The sequence below is a fragment of the Sinocyclocheilus grahami genome, unplaced genomic scaffold (assembly GCF_001515645.1).
Source record: "Sinocyclocheilus grahami isolate Dianchi unplaced genomic scaffold, SAMN03320097.WGS_v1.1 scaffold398.1, whole genome shotgun sequence".
NCBI lineage: Eukaryota > Metazoa > Chordata > Actinopteri > Cypriniformes > Cyprinidae > Sinocyclocheilus > Sinocyclocheilus grahami.
The window spans coordinates 1465744-1478958 of NW_015505577.1; positions in this window are offsets into that span (position 1 = coordinate 1465744).

Consider the following 13215-nt stretch of genomic DNA (forward strand, 5'->3'; position numbering starts at 1 on the left):
AAAAAAGCTCTTGTCTTTTCGTGTCAAACCCCCCCCCCCCCCCCCCCCCCCGCTTGCGACAGCAGGTCCCGGTGCAACGAGAGCGGCCAGGGCTCTCCCTGAAGGAGCTGGACAATCTCTGCCAGTGACAGCCTCTCTGGCCAACGAGGGGCTATCAGAAGGAGAGATAATCCATTTAGTCTTACTCTTTCCAGGGTGGGAGAAATTAATCTCAGCGGAGGGAATGCATAAAGCAACACGTTCGGCCACGGGTGTGCCGGCGCATCCACACCCAAAGGTGCATTTTAGTCCCTGAGAGAGAAATACAGCGGACACTTTGTGTTTGCCTACAAGGCGAAGAGATTTACGGCAGCCTTGCCATACATCCCCCAAATATGATCCACCACCTGCGGGTGGAGCACCCATTCTCCATATAACGGGTTGCCCCTTGACAGGAGATCTGCCCCTACATTCAGGACTCCTGGTACGTGCGCCGCACCCCAGACAATTATTTTGCGCACTAGATTGTGCAATTGTAACGAACGCGTTCCCCCTTGGTGATTGATATATGCCACCACCGTCGTGTTGTCTGTCCTGACCAGAACATGAAACCCTTCCAAGAATGGGAGAAAATGTTTCAGGGCCAGAAAGACTGCCATCAACTCCAACATATTTATGTGAAGTTTGCGAAGCTGGGGCGTCCAGTGACCGTTTACCGATCTGCCCTGAAAAACAGCCCCCCCCAACCCGACAGAGATGCATCTGTTGTCACTACTTTTCTCAGAGACACGCCCCCCAAGGGAACCCCTGTCTGGAATAAACCAGGATCTCTCCACTGATGAAGAGCCATCACGCACTCCGCATTTATTCTCACTCTGCGCCGAGGTGCTGACAAGGAGACAGACGTCTTGCTGCTACCCATTGCTGGAAGTCTCTCATTTTCAGCAAACCTAGCGGGACCACGGACAGCGACGATGCCATCATGCCCAAAAGGCGAAGACAGGTCCTGAACGATACCAAATTTCCCTTGTGAAACTGGGCCAGGCACTGATAAAAGGCCATTATCCTCCTTTTCCAAGAGCATAGCGCGGTATGCCACAGAGTCTATTCGTAAGCATCATATTATCGTCCAGATAAGCAGATATTCTGAGCCCCTTGTGTCTCAGCGGTGATAACGCTGTCTCTATGCACCTGCTGAACACGCAAGGAGCGAGGCTGAGCCCAAATGGAAGAGTGACAAATTCATACACTTCGCTCTGAAAGGAAAACCTGAGATATTTCCTGTGTGCAGAATCGATGCTTATATGAAAGTAATCCTTCTTGAGATCGACCACGGTGAACCAGTCGTTCTGACGGATTGTGCGCGTGCGTGAGAGCTGCAACTGTGAGCATCTTGAATTTGTACTTCTGCAAGTGCTTGTTTGGAGCAAGCAAGGTCCATTATTGGGCGCAAACCCCCATCTTTCTTTGGAATTAGAAAATAATGGGAGTAATAGCCTTTCTGAGTTTCCCCCACTGGAACTCGTCTTATAGCTCTTTTCTCTAGGAGGGAGGATATTTCTGCTTCTAACACTCGAGCTGAATTTGGTACATGGAAGCGGTGAAGCGTTCCATTTTCCCAGGGAGGGAGGGACTAGCAGATCAGAGAGTGGTTCGCTGTTTGGATGCAGGTAGTGAGCCCAAGCCCTTCCATTTCACTCACATCGAGCGATGAGAATCCCTTGACGGGCACACGATGAGAAAAGGGTTTGTCCCACGATCGTGTCATCTCTGCTACACACGCTGGCAAAGCGGGAAGCAGTTGTTTCGCCGGTGGAAGGTGAGAAGGAAGCTTTTCCCATTATAGACATCATGTTTAACTCCCGGATCCCCAGGAGTTACAGTCCAAGCGATGCCAAGCTTACAAACTTACACTAGGTCACAATCTACCACCGTCGACGCCACGTCGCTGCTTTGCGCGCTCACAGGCCTAGACGCTTGTGCTGCAGACAGGATAGCGTCATCCTCCTCATCATCCGGCTCAACTCGGAGGAGGCGAGCTAACATCTCCTCATCCTTCTCCTCGTCTCCCTCCACCTCATCGCCTTCCGCAAGCAGCTTCTGGTCGAAAAGCGGTGTAAACTCAGGAGACTTTGAATCCATAATATCCCCCCATGAAGAAAGATCCCGTGGGGGAGAGGGTTGGACCCTCTTTGTCGAAGGAGGGACAGAAGATAGAACAGGATCGTCTTTAGAAGATGCAGCCACCCGAAGCCTTTTTTCCAAGATCCTGGCCGGCATTACACGACAGTGCGCGCAACTCTCCGCATCCGCCAGCCCGGCCTGAGCATGCTTAATACCCATGCACGCGATACACATCGATGCGAATCCCTGCCCGAGATCATAAATCCACAAGCTTCCAGACATGAGCGCGAAGGGACATCCTCCCCTTTCTCCGCTGCGACCTTGGACCCCGACATGGTGAGTAGAATAATTTTAGCTCGCCTTAACGCGTTAGCTAGAAAAACTCAGTAACGAGCAGAGAATCCACAACAGATTTGAACTGCACTGCGTTCGGCAACGTCTACCTTGACGGTATGTTTGTGAACTGAAGCAGCGCAGAACAGGTGCTGAAGGAAAGTCTTCACGGGGAAGAGAACAAGAATGCAGTTTTCAAGGATCACAGCCATATATATAGGGAGGGGGTGGGCTCCTTGTCATGAGCTGTGATTGGTCCGTCCTTCGGACAGACGTGGTGTAATTGGTGCTTCCATAGTCTATCACACCTGGGGCGTTTCCTATATTGAGATACTGAGTGATTGTTTGAAAGAGAACACATTTAATATGATCAGAAAAGCCTAGAGAAAATAGTGACTGTGGTGTGATGATAAAGTAACCATGCACATAACCGTGTAGCAGAAACTCAAATTATATGGCTGTTCTGTTGTTAAATTTGTGTTACTCATTTTAGTAATTCTATAGCATGCGAACCAGCAGTGTTGTGTCAAAATTAGATAACATGAAGGACTTTAAAAACATTTTATGCACAGACAGATTATATACAACATCAGCATACAACAGACATCAAGAATCAGTGTATGAATCTCAACAATGGTGACAATCAACATAATATTCAGATAAAACTCTGAACATCACAAAACAAGCTACTAGTCAACAAAAATAGCAAAAGTAAAAGCAAATAGTATGAATAAAAGCAAATAATCTGACAATTCAGGTGCATTGTTTATTCATGCTGCAATGCATGCTGGGATATGTGGGTGAGTCTTGTACTATGCTGGCACCCAGCATGCATTGCAACGAAGCATTTTGTTGACTTTCACCATTGTTGAGATTCATATGCTGATTATTGATGTCTGTGGTCCTTGCATTGCTGCAGATGAAAACGTTTTTAAAATATTTTTTAAAGTTCTTTGTAAATGCTTCTTGTTATCTGATTTTTACAACATTGCTTGATCTGAAGCTATAAATAACAAATTATGCTAAAGCAATAGAACATCCATATAATCAGAAATTTGACTTCAAATGAGATAGATGGATCATCTGCCCACAACTTTTGTTGTTGTTGTTGGTTTTGTTGACTAAGCTAAATGTGTGACACACAGTCTCAGCAATCAGTGAAAATACTAATATGAAAATGTCAAGGGTCAAGAACCCAACAAATGAAAACATGGATCTCCTTGATGGTGATTTCAAACGAAACAATAAAACACCTAAACCTCTGTTAATTCTCAATAAGAGCTTCTCTGGAAGTCTGACAGACATAAAGTCAGTCTGGTTAGTAATAAGTGAAGCTGGTTTTGCTGTTTGTGGAGTTGCTGTTGTGTGTTTAATCCTCTTCTGCTGAAATCTTGAGAGATTTAATGTCTTCTTTTATTTCAGTTCATTTAATCTTCGGCTGTGGCTGAAGTCAGTTGCCCCCGGTTTCACAGACAAGGCTTAAACCTAGTCCTAGACTAAAATGTAAATCTGAGCTGTTTCAACTGAAAGAAACTTGCACTGACTGATCTTAAAACATTTTTTTGCCTTTGTTTTGTCTTAAGAAGCACACCTGTAATGCTTTTTTTCTAAGACATGTTTAAAGAAATTACTTAAATGTCCTAATTGAACTATCACTGAAGGAAAGAGAAACACATGCAAGAACTACAAGGCCCGGTTTCATAGACAGGGCTTGGCCTAATCCTGGGTTAGGCTAAGCCCTGTCTATGAAACCGGGCCTCTTTATGACTTTATGTCTGTCTCTTTCCTTCAGTGATTCTGTTTATTAACAGCAGGTGTTCATCATTAATTTTCAATCATCACATAATTATCTCTTTATCTCCAATACTGCTTCAATGCTCCTTTAACTAGTGATGTGACGTTCGACACCGAGGCTTCGAAGCTTGTATAAAAAAAACGAAACATCTCACAGTGAAGCACTATACCGGAGCTTGATTCATTTGACCAAAACCACGTGATCTGTGAGGTCTGAAGCTTCGTTTTCGCACACAACCACGTGACTGCTTCGTATTCTGATTCAAATAATGCGAACCACTTGCGTAGTTTCAGGTGTCACTCCCTTCTTTGAAAATAATAAATCATAATACAAATAAATATTTGCATGTGTAGTTTTGTGCATGTTCATTTTGTATTAATTCCTGGTTCAGACACTTTAACTGACCATTCTATGATAATCTTCGGTTATTTTGATCATAGCCTATATATGCCTACAGCCTTGCCTATTTTGAAACCGTCCAAAAATGGCTGGGTCGTCTGGGCAGCTTTTTCCACCTTTTCACCACAAGATGTTGTTAGTGTGCACCGTCTTGAAAAGCTTAGCGTAATGCACCTTTTTATGATACAGTTGAGGGGAAAGCCTAGGTGCTTCGCAAAGCTTCATTTTTCCATCACTACCTTTAACACTCTGTAGTGTGGAAACTAGGGGTGTGACGAGCGAGATCCGATGTGTCTCACGAGATCTGACTGGTCTCGTGAGAATGTGACGATATCCTCACGCAGACCTTTCAGATATATTTGCATTACACTGACAATTGGTTTGATAAAAGTCAGTCAACTTTTAGATGATCGTGGTGTCCTTTTTACTTATGCAAGAATTTTCTTTTCCAGTCCCCCCAAGAGAATATGCCATTGTGTTTGGTGCAATTCCCAATTGTATTATACCTTTAGTAAAATCTGGCCCTAAAGGTTCGTTCGACTCTCCTCTTTTTGATAACACTAACTTATTTGTTGACCAAAGTCTTCTCAATACCATGTCAAACAAAGACATTCGTTCAATTATTAATAGATCTCAGATTTTTTTACCTGCTTGTGTGAGTTTTTGGAATAACATATTTAGTGATATAGAATGGGAAGATTTTTGGCTTCTTCGACAAAAATTCTTCTTATCTAATAAAGTTGTTGAAGTCTCTATCAAAATGATCCATAATTGTTATCCGGTAAATTATATACTTGCTAAATTTAACAATAGTATTTCCCCCAATTGCTCCTTTTGCCTTCAGTCCGAAGAAACAATCAATCATTTGTTTTGGGACTGTGTTTATTCTAAAGTGTTCTGGGTTGACTTTTCCAATTTTGTTAACAAATGTTTAAATCCAAACTTAACCCCCAAAATTTTGTTTTTTGGTTACTCTTTGAATTTAGACCCTTCTCACTGTAAATTTATTATTAATCTATTGCTATATCTTGCTAAATTTTACATTCATAAGTGACATTTTCAAAGAAAACTCCCTACTTTTTTATTTTCAGGAAAAATTTTGATGTGTATGTAAACTCTTTAAGAAACTCTAATAATTCTATTGCATGTAATACTCTTTCATGGTGTAAGTCTTATAAGCTAACATAGTATGCTTTGGAGTATTGTTTGTAACCCTTATTGTCTTTTGTTATTACTTGTCTTTGTAATTGTATTTGCTGTTCTTCTATTGCATAATAAAAAAAATAAAAATAATAATAATATATATATATATTTGCATTACACTGGCTCTCACAAGTGGTGGTATGTAAGATATTTTATGTTACATCAGGCAAGTGGCTATATAGGGAAAATTACGCAGTGAAAAATGACTTTATCCAGTCATAAAAACAGAATTCACAGTTTAACGCTGAATGTCACGGAATTTGTCAAATTTTGAATCAATTAATCAAAAGTAGGTCATTACACTTAAATCAAATCACGATATGGACTAGTATCTGTAAATATTAAGCCGCAAAAGTTGATTTAAATATGATTCCTGCATGTTCTGCCTGTCTCTGTTAATGAATGGCGAAGAGCGCGATTTCATTTACTACACACACACTGAAGCGCACGTGACACTCCCGGTGATTTCAGTGTCTGCCGTCTCACTAAATGAGGACGTAAACACATTAACAACATCTCCAGAACTGCTCTGAGAGTCACTTCATGAGCATTTTAGCGTTTGATTTGAGTAAAACTAGCGTCATATCACATACACAGAACTGTACAGGTATTCATGGCAACCCGTCAAATTAAAAGTCCCGTTTGATTTGAAGACATTGTGCCTTTAACTATTTTTCAGTACAATGTACATAACCTACTACTACTACTACTACTAAAATGAACCAAACATTATTTTTTAAGGAATAATCACACAAATTTAATAGTAAATCCCATTTGTTTGCCAAAAAAATCTTGTTTGCTTAATTTTCAATAATTAAAAGATAAATGATAAATTAAATTAATATTTTATGCCTTCATTTGATAACCAGAAAAATGTAAATACACAACACAGAATTTCCGAGGGGGGAAAATATTAATAAGGCTACTTTAAGAAAAACATGAATAAATTAAGTTGTTTTATGCATTCAAATAAGTAGACATGCTAAAACACAGAATTTGGTAACAATAAATAATATGGTGAGAAAAAATAAAACATTTCATAGGGCCCTAAACATGTCATTTTTGTTACACTTTTAATAAATTGATGTGAAAATGTATAAGTTTAAAGATAAGTTTTAATTAATTAGACATGCTTTTTAATTAATAAAAATTTAACTATTAAAAAGGAGTCGAGAAAAATTAAAATGAAAAAATGGAATTTGGAAAAAAATAAAACAGATTTCATAGGGCCCTAACTATCCCTCAGCCTTGCCCCCCAGTTTGGAAACCACTGCTTTATTCTTTTAAATTGATACATTAATCGTGTTTATTATATATATTTTTTATTAAAGTGGAAATCAGTTTACTAAATAATGTAAACTTGACTGACTGCTTCACTTCCACTTTAAAGGGATATTTATGTTGTTTATTATTTAATTTTTTTTATACTATTTATAATTTTTGTGCAATTACTCGCCTGTCAGTTGAGTTTGTGGCAAAACATTTAGCTGTGTTTACATGTTATTACTGCATAAACTTGATTAAAATAGATGTTTAATTTCATAAAACTTTAAAGGGATATTTATGTTGTTTATTATTTAATTTTTTTTATACTATTTATAATTTTTGTGCAATTACTCGCCTGTCAGTTGAGTTTGTGGCAAAACATTTAGCTGTGTTTACATGTTGTTTATTACTGCATAAACTTGATTAAAATAGATGTTTAATTTCATAATGTTTATTTCAAAATGCACCTACTTTTTTGCATTTTGTGTTTTTCAGTTGAATAAAAGACCATTTTCCCTATATATTTCATCATTGAGGATTTCTTTAAAAAAGTCTAAAAATCTCATCTCGTCTCGTTCTCGTGAACCCAGTCTCCTGTCTCGTCTCGTCTCGTGGGATAAGTGTCTAGTCACACCCCTAGTGGAAACACATGAACACTGAGCAGTGTTGGGACTTTGCTATGAACTATTACAATAAATCTTACCTGTTTCATTCATGTATGACTGATGCATATGAATCACATTAAGTTTATTAATTTGTTTATGTTAAAACTATGTAATCTAAATGGGTGGAAAATAGGTATGCAATTGAATTACATAAAATGTAAATTTAGACCGAAACATTTTTTTGAGTGTATATTCCCATTAGCTGTACCATTATTTATGTATGTATTTTTATTTTTATTATTAAAAGTTTGGTGTCCAAACAAATCACCAGCAAAAGGGTCTTGTTCTGTAGGAATTTGAAACTTATAAGGAAAGGTTGATATTTTCAGTTAATAAAACATGACTGTGCAAAGTTTCTTTGGGATAAGCAAATGAGCACATTAATCTTTCACCTATACAAAACCATGCCACATGGGGACATACAGTATTTATGGCTATGGATGTGGAAATTAGGGCAGATAATAGGGTTAGCCATTCATCTTTTGTTGTGTTCCTTTTTGTTGAGACATTGTACCAGAATCAGAATCAGAATCAGAAGAGCTTTATTACCAAGTATGTTTACACACACAAGGAATTTGACTTGACGACAGGAGCTTCCAGTGTAGAAGAAAGTACAAACATAGTGCAGACATACATGATAGTGTAGACATACATAGGAATAACACAGTAGGGATGTAATATAAAACTAATATAATAAAATAAAAAAAATTGAATAATGTACTATATACAGAAATAGAAGTATAGGAAAAAATGTAATTGTTTAGATTACCAGTGGCTGACCAGTGGCTCAGTTTCCAATGTACTGTTGCATTCATAATGTGTTGTATGGATAAAGCAGACTCAGGTTGCATGAATGAAAATGAGCTGTTGCCTTACAATCTTCTCTGTATGATGCTAAAAGAGAAAACTGGCGGCATTTTTCTGTCATAGGGAACAAATATTTGGTGTTTTCTTTGTTTCCTTGCCTTTTAAATATTGTTTCACTCAAATATTAAATGACTACAAATTGAACAATTTTCCTCTTTCCCCCTCTGGCCTTCTTCGGTCATTTTTGACCGAAGAATTTTATATTTTGAAATTTTAAAAATTGAGGAATGAGATGACACTTGGTGACTTTTGTCACATTAGCGATATGAACACACAAAAAATCATGGACATGATTCAGATATGTTAACAGGTCAAAAAAAATAGTCACACTTGACTTCTTCGCGGTCAAAAATGATCGACATAGGAAATGGATGGGAAATATGAAAAGATGTGAAAACTCAGTGAATCTTTTGGTGGTACAAACTACAAATCAGCCACTGGTCAGAAAAAAAGTGTGCAGCAATCAAGGGGTGACTCTCTAGAATATCAGGAGTGCAAAATAGACACCAATCAATAAATGGAAAAAATACAAAAGGGGCTCTTCTCTCTCACACACACAACACACACACAGAAATGAACTGGTAAGACTGCAACAGAGCACATTGTGAGAATATATGAAATAAAATCAATAAATGAAAAAACTAAAACAAAAGGCTCTCTCTCTCACACACACTCACACACACTGAACTGGTAATACTGCATCAGAGTAAGACAGCTTTTATTGAAATTAAATCATAAATCAAAAATCCAAAAGAGATTCTCATTCTCTCTCTCTTACACACACACACACACACACACACACTCTCCAGGCCAATCACAATATTTGTTTATAAAATAATCACCTTTCCCCCTGCCTGCTGCCACGGATACTATAAAATCAAAGGATCAAATATTCTCCCCCAGTAACCACCAGGCCAATCAAGAGAATCTGTTTCATAGCACCAAAAACAGTGAAGACCTGGGCACAGTTCATTCTTCACCAAAATGTCAAGAAAATATACTGCTCAAGAGGCACTGGAACATTTGCTTCAGTCAAGTGAAAATGAAGAAAGTAGTGAACCAGATGACCCTTCTGATGCAGAGGAAGACTTTACAGAGGCTGACCCTGATTTTGAGATCACAGTGGAGCAGCATTCAGATGAGGAATGCCGTGAGGAAGATCCAAATTTTCTCTCTAAAAATGGGGAAATACTTTGGAGTTAATCTCCTCCACCACAAACACCAGAAAGAGCACGAGCAGAGGAGATCATCAGAAAGACACCTGGTCCCACAAGGTATGCCTGTTCAAGAGCTGAAGACATAAAATCAACATTTGAGTTATATTTTCCTAGCTTAATTCAGAACATTCTTGTTAGAATGACAAATTTAGAGGGGCGTTGAGTGTTGAGATCCCACGATGAGGCAACACGAAACCTGTGGCATGGTGAAATGGGGAGAGCGTTTTTTTCGGGCTACCATGCCGCTGAAAGATTTTGAGAGATTGTCAAGTGTGCTCCGTTTTGATGACAAATCAACAAGAGCTGCAAGAAGAGAAACAGACAAGCTGGCACCCATCCGTGAACTGTGGGAAAAATGGGTAGAAAGGCTTCCTATGATGTATAATCCTGGCTTGAATGTAACTGTAGATTAATGCTTGCTTGGGTTCAGGGGCCGCTGCCCGTTCAAGCAGTATATGCCGAGCAAACCAGCTAAATACGGTCTCAAAATTTGGGCAGCCTGTGATGCCAAAAGCAGCTACAGCTACAATATGCAGCGGTACACTGGCAAACCTGCAGGAGCACAACTCCGCGGCTCGTGCCTCCATGGCCGGTCCCTTCACGGCTGGTGCCTCCGCGGCTCGTGCCTCCATGGTCGGTCACTCCACGGCTGGTGCCTCCGTGGCTCGTGCCTCAATGGCCGGTCCCTCCACGGCTCATCCCTCTATGACCAGTCTCTCACCGAAAAGAAAAAGGTGCCAAATGTGCTGGCCAAAGGATGTGAAAACCAGCAGCTTTTGCATAAAGTGCAAACTTCCAGTGTGCATGAGACACTGTAATATTGTCTGTTGCATTTGCAGCAATGTGTAAAATAATTACTGTTTGTATGTAAATAGTTACAATTCTATTTATTTATGGTTATTTTGATTTTTATTCCTCTTTTTCTTCAATTTACTTTTTGATAATTATTGCGTTTGATCTTACCGTATTTTAGCCTAACATATGTTCCTGATATCTGTTGCATGTTCAGCAATGCATAAAATAATTACAGTTTGTAAATATATAGTTAAAATTGTTAATAATTATTGCATTTGTATTCCTCTTTTTTACATCTATCGTTTCATACTGATTGTTTTTGCTGTTGTTAGTTTATTGTGTTTCATCATAATTGCTGTTCCCTTCTGAAGTTTTATTAACATTTAGTGAATTACATTGAATAAAATATTAATTAATTACAAAATGTTTGTATAAAGTGTTATGAATGATCACTATTCATTGCTTATTTTGTTAGATTTTTAATTATCAAATACTGAGTAACAAAAATGCTTTCTATGTGTTCCCTTTCTAACAAGATTTTAATGTTTGACTATAATCATAATGTAAAACCTGATACTTATCTAACCAAAAATATCTAAACCTTGACAAAAAGTAGTCTTTTAGAATGTCTAGATATAGATCTAAATGCAAAACCTAAAAACATGAAGAAATGATGTCTAAAAAACAATGGGAATCCAAAAGCCTCTGTATATATCTAAGAGCTAAACTCTGCAGGAAAGTGGATCTCGTGGGCCAGATTTGAGGATCCCTGCTATATAGGGTGCTAATACAAGAGGTTAGGCAACATTACACAAGTTTTTATTTTTTTAATGCCTCCAGATGGCCCAATTCTCACTTCAAAAAATTGATTTTCCAATGCCTTCACTCTATTTTAATGTGAAATGTTGCATTTATTAAAAAATAGTAAATAAATAAAGAGATAAAAAAAAAATATTCTAATGGAGAAAATAGCTCATTAAAATTGGATAAATATTGCATAGTATCATAAAATTCCCTCAAAATCATAAATAATAAACAAAAAATATTATTGAACAAAAATATATTACATAGATTTTCCTGAAAAAAATTTAAGTTACATTTCAAGGCTTCGGTCACTTTTGACCGCGAAGGAGGCAAAGTGTGACTCCTAAACGAAGAGATCCAGAGGGTTTAAGAGTCAAGAATATTAGAAATGTACTGTTTTGAGATTGTATTGAAAATCTTATAGAAAATCAGTCAAATAAACAAAACCCTAATTTTAATCGTCAACTTTCAAAAAGTTCTTGACACCAATGAGAAATGTGATTTAAACTAATTCAGTTACCATATTTGCATCCACAAGACCTTCCAATACCTTGAAAACGTATTTCAATACCTTGAAATAAAAATTAATAAAAAATTATCATCAGGCTGGTAAGGGAAATTGGGAGCACTTTCACTCACCAATCTTAAAGTCTGGTCTGAACGGAGACAAAAATATAGTGTTGTAACACCAGTTTTCTCAGAGGGTTCACTTTCATTCTGTAGCATCTTATCTGAACATCGGGCAGTTTATGGGCTTGTTTGAGATGAACTACACTAGCCTGCCAACGGCTGGTGAGATCTTCCAGTTGCAGGCGGGGGAGGAGTAAAGAGACGGCTGTTGGTTATGAGATTTACGGTTTCTGAGATTTTCAGTTTCAGTGGGCAGAGCATACATGAATATTCATGAATTTCCCGGACATGCAGGTGGAGGTTTTATGGGATATTTGAAAAATACTTTCAGCGTTGCGCAAACATATGCCTAAATTTCATTTGTTCATCATTTCGTAACGGTTTATAATGTTTTTATTAGTTTGCACGTTTTGTGCAGTCGTCCCTGACTGATTGCAGGCATTCTTTGTGTAATCTTAGCACAGCAAACTTCAGCTTCATTGATTTCAGTTTGTTGTGCTGTAGCTTGGGATGCTTTAAAACTGTGTCTGTTAGGCCTCTATTGGATATCATTTGTTGCAGGGTAAGTTAACATACGGATCATCACACCAATATACAAAACATATTTTATCCTGTAAATATTTACCCTGTTCCGAGTCAGACTATTCAACATTCTCCATGTTGTCTGGTTGTAAACAGTCATACACTGCTGCAAGAAATGTCGCTGAAGTTTCATTTTTTCATGTTTCCAATGTAAAATATTTTAACATTTTTCCAAACACATAAATGTACAAATTATCACAAGTAAAGGTTTAAGGTTCCGTTTGCACAATGAAACCAAAAATCCCAGAACACCTGGATGATTACAGCTGATTTCCAGTAGCACAGATATGAACCAACTACCATTTAAATTATTTATTGCTATGCTCCTCTCATACCTTTTACATTTTAAAACTGTCATCCCCTGGAAATGAATGAAATAATGTTCACCACCATATCAGTGGCCTAATAAACATTTTGCAACCTGTTATTCTCGGTCATCTGTTTTTTGACCATGTGTAATGTTAAACGAAAATTCAGTAAGATTGTTATTCACGTCCGCACTAATGATGTCCAACTTCGCCAGTCGGAGATCACTAAAAATAACATTAAAGAGGTG